A 13653-nucleotide genomic window follows, 5' to 3' on the forward strand; every position below is an offset into this window, starting at 1 on the left:
AGAGGAGCCCAAGACGCCCTTCTGTGGGGTATGGGTCTGCAGACAGGACAGCAGGCTGGATCTCTCCACCCTCTGCGCAGGGTGTAGAGGGCACAGGGCAGGGAGCTTGTTCTGTTCACTGTGAGCGGCAGGCAGACCCTGGGCGGTGAGGAGACCGACACAGAATGCGCAGGTGGCAGTCGGGGGTCTCAGTGACTGTGAACCCTCCACTGCCCTAGAAACGCAGGGCTACTTGGATGACAGAGAAGAAAAGCGGCATCTCCCTTGCTCCAATTATGCCCGCCTCTCTCTGGCCATCTGTACTATCGGGGTCTCTGGGGTCACCCAAACAGCTACCAAGCTGGAAAAATCTTCAGCAACTCGCACGGGAGGGCTGACCGTCGCAGTTGCATCAGGTTAGCTTCTTAAAGGACTTTGCCAGCAACCTAAAGATGGGCATGGTGGCGCACGGTTGTAATCCCAGTAATTGGGAGGCAGAGACAGGAGGATCCGGGTTCATGGCCAGCTTCAACTAAAGAGTGAAGCCCTCTGCAACTTAGTGAGACCCTGTTTCAAAATAAGGAATTTTAAAAATTGGGCTAGGGGTGTGGCTGGGAGGCAGAATGCCCCTGGGTTCAGTTCCCAGCACCACAAAAATAAATAAATAAATAAATAAAAATAGAAGCAGTGGTGTATGTGGGCAGGTGGAGGTGAAGTTGGTGGGTGGGCTTACTAGATTCTTAGGACCGTGGTCCCTGGAGATGGAGCTAGGATGCTGTGGACCCCTGGAGGCTGCTTCCTCTTTCTCACCCGTCTCCCATCCTCTTTCTCGGGGGAGGGGATGCAGGGGGCCATCTGCTCATCAGAAGGCCTCCTGCTCACCATCCGCCTTCCCAAAGCTCGGCCTCGCAAGCGCGTGGGGTCTCTTTCCTCCAGGCTGAACCTTCCGGGTTAGAGTCTCCACCTGCCCCATCCTGACACCCGCCAGGATCCATATACTATCTACAAGATACTCTGCAGGCTGCGCGGCGTGGATCAGAACCCGACACCACGCAGGACCATTGGCTCCAGAAGCGACAGACGCGTGTGCTAGGTGCGGGCCCAGGGGAACCGCGAGCAGGTCCCCTTGCCGCCCCCATAGAGAATCGGCATCCCCAAGGCGGGGCCAGCGTCTCCCAGGGTCCCGGAAACGCTGGGCGTGGAGGTTTCGTCGGGTGCCGACCCCACCCAGCCCCTGCCCGCGTGACAGCGCTCAGTTATCACCACGGCCACAGCAGCGCCGCTGACCAGCACTTTCTCTAAAAGGAAAATCCGCAGTGCCGCTTTTTCTCATCTCTGGGCGAGCGCTGCGGTCGGCGAGCGGGGTTTTACCGCCACCTGGTGTCCGACTGCGTGGACGGCGCGGGCGGGACGCGGCCTGGAACCTGCGGGGCCGCAGAGGGAGAGTTGGGGCGCCCGCTGCCTCTGCTTAAGCCAGGCCCACCGCGAACAAACTCAGACCCAAAGCTGAGGCCAAGGCCTGCCCTGACCGCATCCCAGGGCAGAGCGGTCGGCACCAGGCTCCTGGGGGATTCTCCTCCGCCTGAACCCTGCACCCGCACAAGATAGCCTCCCCCACCCCTGTGAGTAAATAGAGGAATGGGGAGGAGGCAGCGAGAGAAAACAGTGTGGCCTCTCTGGCTTCTTCATCTCTTACACCAAGATTGAGGGAAAGAAAGATCTCAAAAAACAATCCCTGCAACCTCCCAGCAGCGCCCACCATCCGGTGATGGGCCTGCCTTGCACCCAAGGGCGCAGAGGCCCGCACCCAGCTACACCCAAAGCAGGAGAGATCAGTGAAGCCGATGTAAAATAACATAAGTGCTCTGGTTGGCAAGACGCAGTGCACGTTCAAACCCCGGAGCACCTGTGTGCCCCAAACTGGGACATTCACCTCAGACCGCTTCAGGCCCTTAATAGTAGTGCTGTGAGCTTAGACGTCGGAAAGTTCAGGGGAAGAAGGTTTGCTTAATTCACTTTTCAGTTAACTGGGATTTAATGAGGAACTTGTCTCTCTCAGGAAAGTGGTTTCTGGTAGTAAAAACCGAGTGCTCATTAGAAAACTTGAGACGTGCTTCTTAGATTTTATATGGCACAGGCTGGAAAGGTTGGATAATGCACTATATGGCAGAGTTTCCGTCAAAAATAACCCATAGGTATATCTTAGATTAAGATCAGAGTCCCGGAAAGAGATTGCTTTTTAGGCTACCCGGAGATACGGGATGTGAAAACTTGGCTTAATAGTTGGTATAGGAAAACTTGGGCATCTTGCCAGCATGGTGGTGCACACCAGTAATTCCAGTACTTGGGAAGCTGAGACAGGAGGATCACAGGTTCAAGGCCAGCCTCAACAATTTATCAAGCTCTTGTTTCAAAATAAAAAAAAAGTTAAAGGGCTGGGGGCGTATCTTAGAGGTAGAACATACTCAGTTCAATAACCAATACCAAAATGATAATTTTTCTCAGCCAGGTGTGGTGACACACACCTGTCCCAGCACTTGGAAGGCTGAGACAGGAGGATCACAGGTTCATGGCCAGCTTCAGAAACTTTATGAGACCCTCCACAACCTAGTGAGACCCCATTTCCAAACACAAAATAGGGCTGGAGTGAAGCTCAGAGGTGGAATTCCCCTGGATTCAATCCCTAAAACCACAAAAAAAAAATGATAATTTAAAAAAAAAATAAAGGTGATCTGGCCTGCCCTCTCACAAACTTAGGAACCAAAGGTATGTAACGGTCAGACTTGTTTCAAAAGAGCGATCACCTTGAATTCACATGTCTTTTCCTCTCATTAGCCAACCGCCAACCTGATAACCACCCCTCAGACTCACTCGTGCCGTCTCTGGACCATTTCCTGGCTCTCTGCCGCTCTGGGCTCCAGCCTTCCATTTGCCATCGAGGTCCTGGGAGCAGAGGCCCTGGGCGGCCTTTCCCCGGGAGCACTGGTGTGTTCTATATTGAGCTGTCCTTTCCGCGCGCTGACAGGCATCCCAGCCTAGGAGAGCCTGGCCCAGCTCACCAGCTGACTCCCCCAGGTCCCAGCCAGCAAGTGCCGGTCCTCCCCGTGACTCGAGGAAGCCAAGACCATCCCACATTCCCCGGGCACCCAGGCTGAAGCAATTGCCCAGCGATCGGGAGGAAGCTCCTTAGCCGAGGGCAGGTCTGGGTGGAGCCTGTTCTCCAGCAGAGGGTCCACACCAGTACTTGCGCAGAAGACCCACCGGCGCCGTATTGAAACGTTCTACGCACCGGCACACTCACCAGGTGCATCATGTGGACGATCTCATTGGGTCCTCCTGCAGTGAAATCTTGAGGGCTTGCTCAGTGAGCGAGTGGGGCCGAGCCCCGGTCCATGGATGGCTCCTGTCTTTCTCCAGTAAAACCTGTTTCCTTCTCAGAAAGTCCACGAGAAGCTCTGCTTGTGCTGGGCATGGTGAGGCTGTGCTCTTTTAGCCCCTGTCTCTTCCAGAGGCTAGGATTCGTGGATGAGGGACACAGAGGCCAAAATGTCCCTCCAGAATTAGAGATGCAGGGACGAGCCTTACCCTGCAAGGCCCAGGCATGGATGAAGCCTCCCTGTGTGCCCTGAAGCCATCCCTCCATCCTCAGTGCTCATCGGGTCACACCTGGACCCTCCAGAGCTGGGGTACAGGTTCGCGATGTGTGCGCCTTTCTCTCTCCAGAGAAAAGTGAGAGAATGACTCCCTCAGCTCAGTATCCCCAGCACCTGTGCGCGGTGGAGCCAGTACCCAGGGCACATACCTTGCTGTGTCCCATCAAGCTGGCTGAGTGTTTAAAGGAGACGCAAACACGCAGGCCAGGTACGTTCCACCTTCATCTTCAGTTCCCAAGCAGCTCCTTCAGAGCTCAACACCGCGTGTTCAAGGGGAGTTCTTCCTCGGCTGACCAAGGCCACCCGCCCGTTGATCCAAGCCTTCCCCCGCTCCCGTGCCCTCAGGGCCTGCAGGCACACAGCACAGAAGAATCAAGAACCAAGACTTCTCCTCTTCCAAGCTACCTCCTCCTGGGAGATAAGGCTGCCAGTGACCTTCCTGTTTCTTTAAGGAGCTTCCTAGAAATCCATGCATCAGAATAATCATTCACACAGCCCCTTTCCTCAGGACTAGTAAACCACTCACTAAAATGTTTGCTCATCAAAACTCTTAGGTCCCACCAGGCGTGGTGGCACACACCTGTAAGCCCAGATTGAGAGGCTGAAACGGGAGGATCACAGGGTCAAGGCCCACCTCAGCAATGTAGCGAGACTCTCAACAACCTCGAATGCCTCCGGGTTTGATCCGCTAGACCACAGAAAGAAAAGAAAAAAACCTCAGGTCGCTGTACCTCCCAGCCCTAAACTGTTACATCGTGAGCTCTTCCCGATTCTCCTCAGTTACCACCGGCAGCCCCCTAAGCCACACCCTCAAATCACAGCTCCACCCTTGACCTCTCTCTTGGGAGACTTAACTAAGTGCTTCCCGAGGAGCCCTCTCTGACTGCCCTGAGAGGCTCAGCTTGGCTCCATGACGGTCCCCTCGGTGTCTCCTCACGGGATCGGCGGGTTTCTCTAGACGAGTTCATTATGGCGATACCTTGAGATGATGGAGGTTTTGGCCAGACCGTGACCGGGAAACAGCCCTGTCTCATGATAGGACTGAACCACGAAAAAGGAGTCAAGAACCACTAAGGACCAGAAGTCCCACAGCCTGGAACTCATTCTTCTCATCCCCAGGACTTTGTATTTGCAGTACAGCTGTGTCCCATCCTTATTTTAGCCATTTTCTGTGAAAACCTGTAGTGGAGCCGGGCGTGTTGGCACACAACTTGTAGTCCCCGCACTTGGGAGGCTGAGACAGGAGGATCGCGCAGGTTCGAAGCCAGACTTAGCTACTGAGTGAGGCTCTCAGCACTTAGTGAGACTGTTTCCAAGTAAAATATAAAATAGGTCTGGGAGTGTAGCCCAGAGGTAGAAAAGCCCCTGGGTTCCACCCCCAGTACCACCAAAAAAATAAGAAAAGAAAAAGAAAACCCGTAGTGAGGGATGAGTTCCTTTAGAAAACAGATAAACTTCTTTGGAACAGAGAAACTATCCTAAGAGAAAGAGAATGAAATTTCAGTGAACTACTTAAGCAAGCCTCCGAGAAGAGTTGGAGGTCAGAAGCCAAAAATTAAACTAATGTCTAAAGTGAGTCCGGGAATTGTCTGTGACTCAGTTCTTTAAATTTTTCCATTTTCTCCATTACTATGGAAAACTCAGAGTCAATGAAGACAGAACCAAGGAGAATATGTTATGAGGCTTGAAGGGAGACACAGGGAGATGAGCAGGGAAGATCCTGTCAGAAGCAATGGTGAGTGTATCTTTAGTGACCCTGAAGTTGTATTTAAATGCATTTTCTATATAGCTTATTTCTTCTACCTTCATCCACCTGTCTCCACTCTTTAGATCCACAAGTCACACCACAAAAGACACATTGTTCTGTAGCTCTGCTGAAATAACTGATGGCACTCAGCCAAGATTGAGAGGCCAGCTGTAAACCCATAATTCAGCTCAGTATTGGAACTCAACAAGATTGTCATTTCTATAGGGAAGAAATTGGAAAGAAAACGGAAGGTGTATCTTTTTTCTGTGCTCCACTCCATGGGGCACAGAACTGGGGAGATGCTTCTCTACCCTGGTGCCTTTAGAGTCAATTACACTGAAATATTTATGTGTGTTGCATTTCAAATACAAGGAGTCATATAAATGCTAAAGTCATAACATTATTAATTTATCAGACATTTATGGCATTCTGTCCCCAGGAATCACAGGTAGTTCTTAAACAACAAAGGACTTTTAAAATAATACAACACAAGATAACGAAGGGAGCAGAAGTGAGTGGGCATCAATAAAGAAGAGAAACATATTTTCCAAAGAGAAGAGGGTCCAGCTCAGGGTGGTGTGGGAAGACGGCGCCTTGCCTGTGTGATGGAGACTCGGCACGTTACCTGCTGGGGATGGGGTGCAGGTGAAGCCCCCCGCCCTCGGGAGCTTCATCAGAGAGAGAAATAAAACTGAGGTAACCACAAAGACAGGGACCTGCGGAAAACCGACACTGCCGATAAAAGTGTGAAGTTGGGGGCAAATCCACCAACATCACAAGAAGCTTTTCCAGCTTTGCCTGGGTCTAGAAGAGAGAGAAGTCCCCCTCAAGAGCTCAGAACCTCAGCCTGAGACTCAGGGTTCAGAGTTTCTTAGTTTAATACTTCACCTTGAGACTTAGGATTTAGGGTTGGCTCCAAAGTAGGAGGCAAGAAAACCCAAGGCAAAAAGTTAATATAAAATTGGTCCTGAGCTGGTATGGCAGATTGGAGTGCTGCTGCTGCTGCTGCTGTAGTAATAAAATGGCCACAAAACAGCTGGGTATGGTGGCACATGTCTGTAATCTCAGTATTCGGGAGGCTGAGACAGGAAAATCGTAAGCTTGAGGCCAGCCTCAGCAACTTAGACTCTGTTTAAAAAAAAAAATAGGGCTGGGGGTATATCTCAGAGGCAAAATGCCCCTGGGGTCAAGCTCCAGTACCACTCACACACACACAAAAAAAACCCACAGACACACACACACACACACACACACACACACACACAGGCAGAGAACTCTCTCCCACTCAGAAGTACAAATATACAAGTAATAAATCAGTCATGAAGCAAAGAAATAGAAGAAATAGACATAATAAGCTGCAGAATTAGACCCAAAGAACTTGAGCCAATGGGCAATACTCAGAACGCCTAAAATAAGTATGTTCAAAGCAATTTAAATTATCTTTTTAAAAACAGCAAGCCATTATAAAACTTGCAAATAGATCTTGTAGCTGCAAATAGCACAAAACCCACAACAACTGACAGACAAAATGGACTGCCCTGTCTCAGCTGAGCGTGGCGGTGCACACCTATAATCCTAGTACTTGGGAGGCTGAGACAGGAAGATCACAGGTTCACGGGCAGCCTCAGCTACTTAGTGAGGCCCTCTGCAACTCAGTGAGACCCTGTTTCAAAATAAAAATAGGGCTGGGGGCTGGGAGTGGAACTCAGAGGTAGAATGCCCCTAGGTTCCATCCCCAGTGCCACACACACACACACACACACACGCACGCACACACACAAAGTGTGAAGGGCCTACGGTTTGACCCTCCTCCCAAGCTCACGAGTCAGCCAGCCACACTTCCCACCTGCCTGCCAGTGACACGGGGTCCTGGGCAGTGGCGGGGACTGCTCTCCTCACAGCACAGCAGGCAGCACACGGCCCCCACGGCCCACGGAGGTGCCCCGAGAGCCCAGGCGGATGCTCTGTACACAAAGCTGTTTGTGTCATAGCTGGGGACCCCACACTTTTAAAATAGACTGCAAGAAAACGTAGCCCTTGCCTGGAGAAAGAAAAGCAAATTTTTTAAGACACCAGACAGTAAACAAAGCTGGCCTCTGTCCAGAGGGGGAACTCTACAGGCATCCTGGAAATGACTGTTCCAAACAACAGCTGTCAGTACTTTAGCTCACAAGACAGGCAGAGACGGGCGAGAGATGTCGAGACCCACAGGGAAGACAAGGGGGAAACGCATCGGAGCGCCTTGGCTGTACCTCTAATTCTTTTTGCTGCTGTTATTTTGGTACTAGAGATTGAACTCAGGGACATTCTACCTCTGAGCTTTACTCCCAGCCTTTTTTATTTTTATTTTTTAAGCAGGTTTCCCTAAATTGCTGAGGCTGGTCTCAAACCTGTGTCGCCGCTGCAGGCTTCCGTTGGAATGCTGAACGGGCAGCCGCCCCTCCCCCTCCCCGTGTCATGGAGCTGGGTGGGAGCTGGGTGGGAGCTGGGTGGGAGCTGGGTGGGAGCTGGGTGGGAGCTGGGTGGGCCTGCACCTCTTTCTTGCCAACTCTAATTCTTTTTTTTTTTTTTTTCTGTAGTACTGGGGTGGAACCCAGGGGCATTCTATCTCCAAGCTACACCTCCAGCCCTATTTTTTATTCTTTATTTTGAAACAAGGTTTCACTAGTTGCAGAGGGCCTTACTAAATAGCTAAGGCTGTCCTCAAACTGTGATCCTCCTGTCTCAGCCTCCCAAGAACCGGGATTACAATCGAGTGCCACCAGGCACTCGATTTTTTTTTTTTTTTTCCAGTACTGAGGATGGAACCCAAGGGCATTCTAACTTCAAGCTACATCCCCAGCCCTATTGTTTTATTTTTTATTTTGGAACAAGATCTCACTGAGTTGCAAACGGCCTCACTAAATAGCTGAGGCTGTCTGTGAACCATGATCCTCCTGTCTCAGCCTCCCAAATGCTGGGATTAAAAGCGTGCACCACCACGCCCGGCTCCAACCCCGATTCTTGATGAACCTCACAGTGCGAGCCATTCTCCAAGCCTGGGAATTGAAAACTTGAGAGAGGAAATCTAAGACCACATGCCATGTTCCCAGGCCTCTGGTCACAATCAGGCATTGAAGGAGCGACACCGTAGAGGGGGACAAGCGGACAGGGCTGTCTGTAGTGAACGGACATCCTAAACTTCTAGATGTACCAAGCAGCTGTTTCCTCTGTAAATACTTGTGTTGAGCAATCGCACCACCTACAGGATGAAAGGAAAAGTGCAGCAGTGGGGTTTTGGCATTTTGGGGGTTTTTGTTTTGTTTTGCTTTGCTTTCTGGTACTGGGGAAGGAACACAGGGGCATTCTTCCCCTAAGCTACACTCCCAGCCCTACTTTATTTTATTTTTTAGTTTGAAGCAGGGTCTCACTAAGTTGCTGAGGCTGGTCATGAACCTGTGATCATCCTGTCTAAACCTCCCAAGTACTGGGATTACAGGTGTACCCCACCAGGCCCAGCTTAGCAGTGGGAATTTAAGGCCCCAGAGGAGCCTGTTTACTTCTCTATACCTTCTCTGCTTATCTCTGGGCTATTTCTTTTCAGGAAACATTGCCCACAGCAGCAGAATCCTCGACCCCTGCTCATCTTCCCACAATATACATCCCAGTGGTCTGTGTGGACCAGCTCATGGGTACTGTCCTGGCTTTAACTGAAAAGCCTGCATCCCAGAGGTCCCTCGGCCCAGGCACAGGGTGCGTGCTCCCTGACTTTCCGCTCAGGGCGAGAGACCCAGGGCACACCTGCAGGGGTCATCCTGGCAGCAGGCGCCCCAGACTGTGCCTAGAAGAATGCCCAGGAAGCTTCTACTTACCACCTTCAGCCCCTAATTCAAGGTATTTTCAATTCCATTTTGTCTACCATAAATCTCAAGTTGATTTCCTCCTTTTGAGGGCACATTTTTAGTCAGTTTTTAAACTTCAAACTTGGAATTAATGAGCCTGTGTGCATCTACGGGGCCTGGGATTTTTGTTCTTCCTGTAATCAAAAGGATGCTCCGGAAGAAACCCCTGAACCAACCAACTTGTCCAGAAGGGCAGGGTCCAGATAAGCCTGGAGGACCCCAGTACCGATGTGGCAGGGGGCAGTTCCCTAAAGGGGAGCAGATAGGTAATCACAGAAGAAGGCTTGGATGCTGGACAGGCCTCACAGATGGCAACAAAATGAGTGTAGTGATGATGATGATGGTGAGGGTGATGGTGATGGTGATGGTGGTGATGATGGTGATAATGATGGTGGTGATGGTGGTGATGATGGTGATAATGATGGTGGTGGTGATGAGGATGATGGTGAGGGTGATGGTGATGGTAATGATGGTGATGGTGATGATGATGAGGGTGATGGTGGTGATGGTGGTGATGATGGTGATAATGATGGTGGTGGTGATGAGGATGATGGTGATGATGATGGTGGTGATAATGATGGTGATGGTGGTAGTGATGATGGTGATGATGATGGTGGTGGTGATGATGGTGATAATGATGGTGGTGATGATGATGATGATGATGATGATGGTGAGGGTGATGGTGATAGTGATGATGATGATGATGATGGTGATGGTAATGATGGTGATGGTGATGGTGATGATGATGAGGGTGATGGTGGTGATGGTGGTGATGATGGTGATAATGATGGTGGTGATGGTGGTGATGATGGTGATAATGATGGTGGTGGTGATGAGGATGATGATGAGGATGATGGTGAGGGTGATGGTGATGAGGATGATGATGATGGTGATGGTGATGATGATGAGGGTGATGGTGGTGATGATGGTGATAATGATGGTGGTGGTGATGGTGGTGATGATGGTGATAATGATGGTGGTGATGGTGGTGATGATGGTGATAATGATGGTGGTGTTGATGAGGATGATGGTGAGGGTGATGGTGATGGTAATGATGGTGATGGTGATGATGATGAGGGTGATGGTGGTGATGGTGGTGATGATGGTGATAATGATGGTGGTGGTGATGGTGGTGATGGTGATGGTGATGGTAATGATGGTAATGGTGATGATGATGGTAATGATGGTGGTGGTGATGATGATGGTGATGGTGGTGATGATGATGGTGATGCTGATGATAGTGATGACGATGACGATGATGGTGATAAAGATGATGGTGATGATGGTTATGGTGATGATGCAAAATCTTCTTATTTTCAGAGGCTCTTCCCTTAAACCTGCAATCCTCCTGTCTCAGCCTCCCAAGTACGGGGATTACAGACTTGTGCCACCACACATGGCATCCCTTAAGCCCCCTGTGGTACCACATATCCCTACCTAACTCTGTCCTGGAGGCTCATGCTTATGTTACCAACTTGGCCAAGAACCACAAGTGGCTGGGCAAGGTGGGAATGGGTAGAGAGAATATAAAGGAGATTGTCAAAATAAGTGCCACTCGAATGCCCCAGCTGGCACCCCCAATCCTGACAGACACAGGATTTCATAAGGCAGAATACGGAGCAGTTCATACTCTCCACAGATGTGGCATTGTAACTTGCTTATGTTCACTCAAACTTATTCTATCTTGGGCTAGAGTGGCAAACACCTACTGACCTTAAATATCTTTTACTGAAGTTTTATTTTATGGGAAGGCGGAATACTAGGGATTGAACCCAGGGACAACCTACCTCTAAGCTACACCCCCAGCCCTAACAGGGTCTCACTAAGTGGTGGAGAGCCTTGCGAAATTGCTGAGGCTGGCCATGAACTCACAAGCCTCCTGTCTCAGCCTCCCAAGTGCTGGGATTACAGGTGTGAGCCACCACAGCCAGCTTACTGATGGTGAGTCAGGTGGTGGAAACATCGTTCATATCCCCCCTCCATACTGTCCTACAGATCTAGGGGTGCCTCTGAGTGTCAGGAGGGGTCAGCAGTCCCCTGGAGGCATCTGGGGCCTGCCTGGGGGGTAAAGGTGGTGGCAAAACTCCCCAAGAGGGAGCTGGTGCAGTCCCACAAACCCAAAAATAAACCCAAGGGGAGCACATTCAAATAGACCAGGATTTAGGGGAAGTTAAGGTCTCTACACTCTGGCTAAAAGAACAGTACAGCTCTTTCTTCTTTTTCATTTTTACTTTTTATACACTTTTGTTGGTGTGCTGAAGTACATCAGTACAACTCCTCTTCAGGCAGGATTTTGGTTTCTCTTCAACTCCGCGTGATAGGCTGGGAACTCAAGCAGCGCCATCATTTATTTATTTACTTGTTTATTTATTTATTTAGTGTGTGTGTGTTACTGGGGATTGAACCCAGAGACATTCTACCTCTGAGCCACACCCCAGCCCTATTTTATTTTTATTTTGAAACAAGGTCTCACTCTGTTGATGAGAGTCTCACTACTTGCCTGAGGCGGCTGTCCTCACACCTGCAATCCTCCCGTCTCTGCCTCCCAAGTACTAGGATCACAGGCGTGTACCACCATGCCCTGCTCTCTTTGTTTTATAATGAGCTGGGAGAAGAAATACGTAAGCAAAGAAATGGTGTGTAGGTCCCAACGTTTGTCTAACCGTCAGAGAGTCAGTCATTTATTTATACATAATCACTTGTTCCTTCCACTCAGAAATAATTTCTGGACTATTTGGGAAGAACAGAAAGTAACTGGTTCTGGCAAAAGCAGTTAGAAACCCTGTACGCGGAACCCTTGTCTGGTTGTGTGGCTAAGAATCCTCACAGGTTCAAGCTGAGCCCCCTGCAGGAGTGAGGACTCAGTCAGCCCGTGCTCCGCTAAGGCTCCTGTTCTCCGCAGAGGGCGGCATCACCTTCCGCTGGCTGGGGCTGAAGCCCAGGGTGCCTCTCGTTGAGCTGTTGCTTGCTGGGCGCCTGGTCCGTGACTGACTCCCACCGTGCGTGCCGAGGCAGCCTCTGCCAGGCAATTCCAGGTCATGGTGGCCACTTGGGACCGCTTTCAAACTTACCAAAGCACCATCTAGCAGAGATGCTAATGTATTAATATCTTAATGGCTTCTGATGGCCTTGCAAAGAGACTGGGAAGCAGGAACAGTACTATTAGTGCCCAGAGCTGGAGCCTGGCAGCTCGAGGGGGACGCTGGGTCTCCCCAGGACACCCTATAGCCCTGGCAGCGTGTCCAGTGATCTGGGTGCAGAAGGTGGGACTGCTCCTAACCACAGCATATCATGGGGCTCCCACTGTGGACGGAGCCAAGGACCCCACAGGGCCACACGAGCTCCCCTCTGGCATGGGCTCAGCTGACAGGGCCACGGGGGAGCCTCTGAGCACTGATGGGCTCAGCATGGAACCGTGCCTTCCCTCAGTGACAGCCCGGATGGCCGCGGCTTCGTCCGCCCGGTGTGATGGCCCTGTGTCAGCCTGGAGGCCTGACACAGGTCAGCGCTCAGGTCTAGAAACCACCCCACCGCGTTGAGCGCACTGTGGCAGCCTGAAATGCGAGAGGAGACTGAGGATACGGTGGCCCGTGAGGGACAGCAATGACTTTGGCCAGGGCAGAGCTGGTACTCATCTGCAGTGAGGCTCCTGGAATACTTAGCACTGAACTCTGTTTCTCTATTCTCCACAAGATGTTCCAAACCCAGCCCTGCAACCACTGCCCAGAGCACGGTTTGAAATGCAGCTTCCTGAACTTCAGCCCAAAGATTCTGATCTAGGTGAGGACTGCCTGGGAATCTGCATTTCCTTTAGCTAGGAGGCCCTGGCGGCCCCAGCACACATCCCAGGAGCCATGTTGGGGATAACAGCTGTGGGACCCGTCTCCTTACATCATGATCAACCACAAGGAATGGGGAGGGCTTTGGATGAGGGCTCAGGGTAACCCCAGCGTGCGCCTGGTCCCCACACTGACAGGCTACCCTGTCGTGGGACACCATCCCTGAGTCCAGCCCCCCACCCCCGCCACCAGCTCCAGGCTGGCCTCCTGCACACACACACACACACACACACCAATGCAGCTCAGCAGTTTATTAGACACCTACAACGGTCAAGGCACAGCGTGGGACACACAGACAGGAAGGCAAGGCCCCCAGAGGTGAGCAGCCCCATGGGGAGGGGCTCTGCACTGGTGAGCTCCGGCCCAGCTCCCTGACTGAGTAGGCAGCCTTTCAACCTTCCAGGGAGGTGGGAGGTGAGCAGGACTCCCAGAGGGAGAGTGCAGGGCGGGCCAGGGAGAGACGGATTCTCAGAGGGAGCCAGGCGGGAGCCCGGAGCCCGTGGGGCCAGACAGCAGGGGGCCCTGAGAGTCAGACCCTGCCTCATTCTGTGGAC

Source organism: Muscardinus avellanarius (genome assembly GCF_963383645.1).
Source record: "Muscardinus avellanarius genome assembly, chromosome: 7".
NCBI lineage: Eukaryota > Metazoa > Chordata > Mammalia > Rodentia > Gliridae > Muscardinus > Muscardinus avellanarius.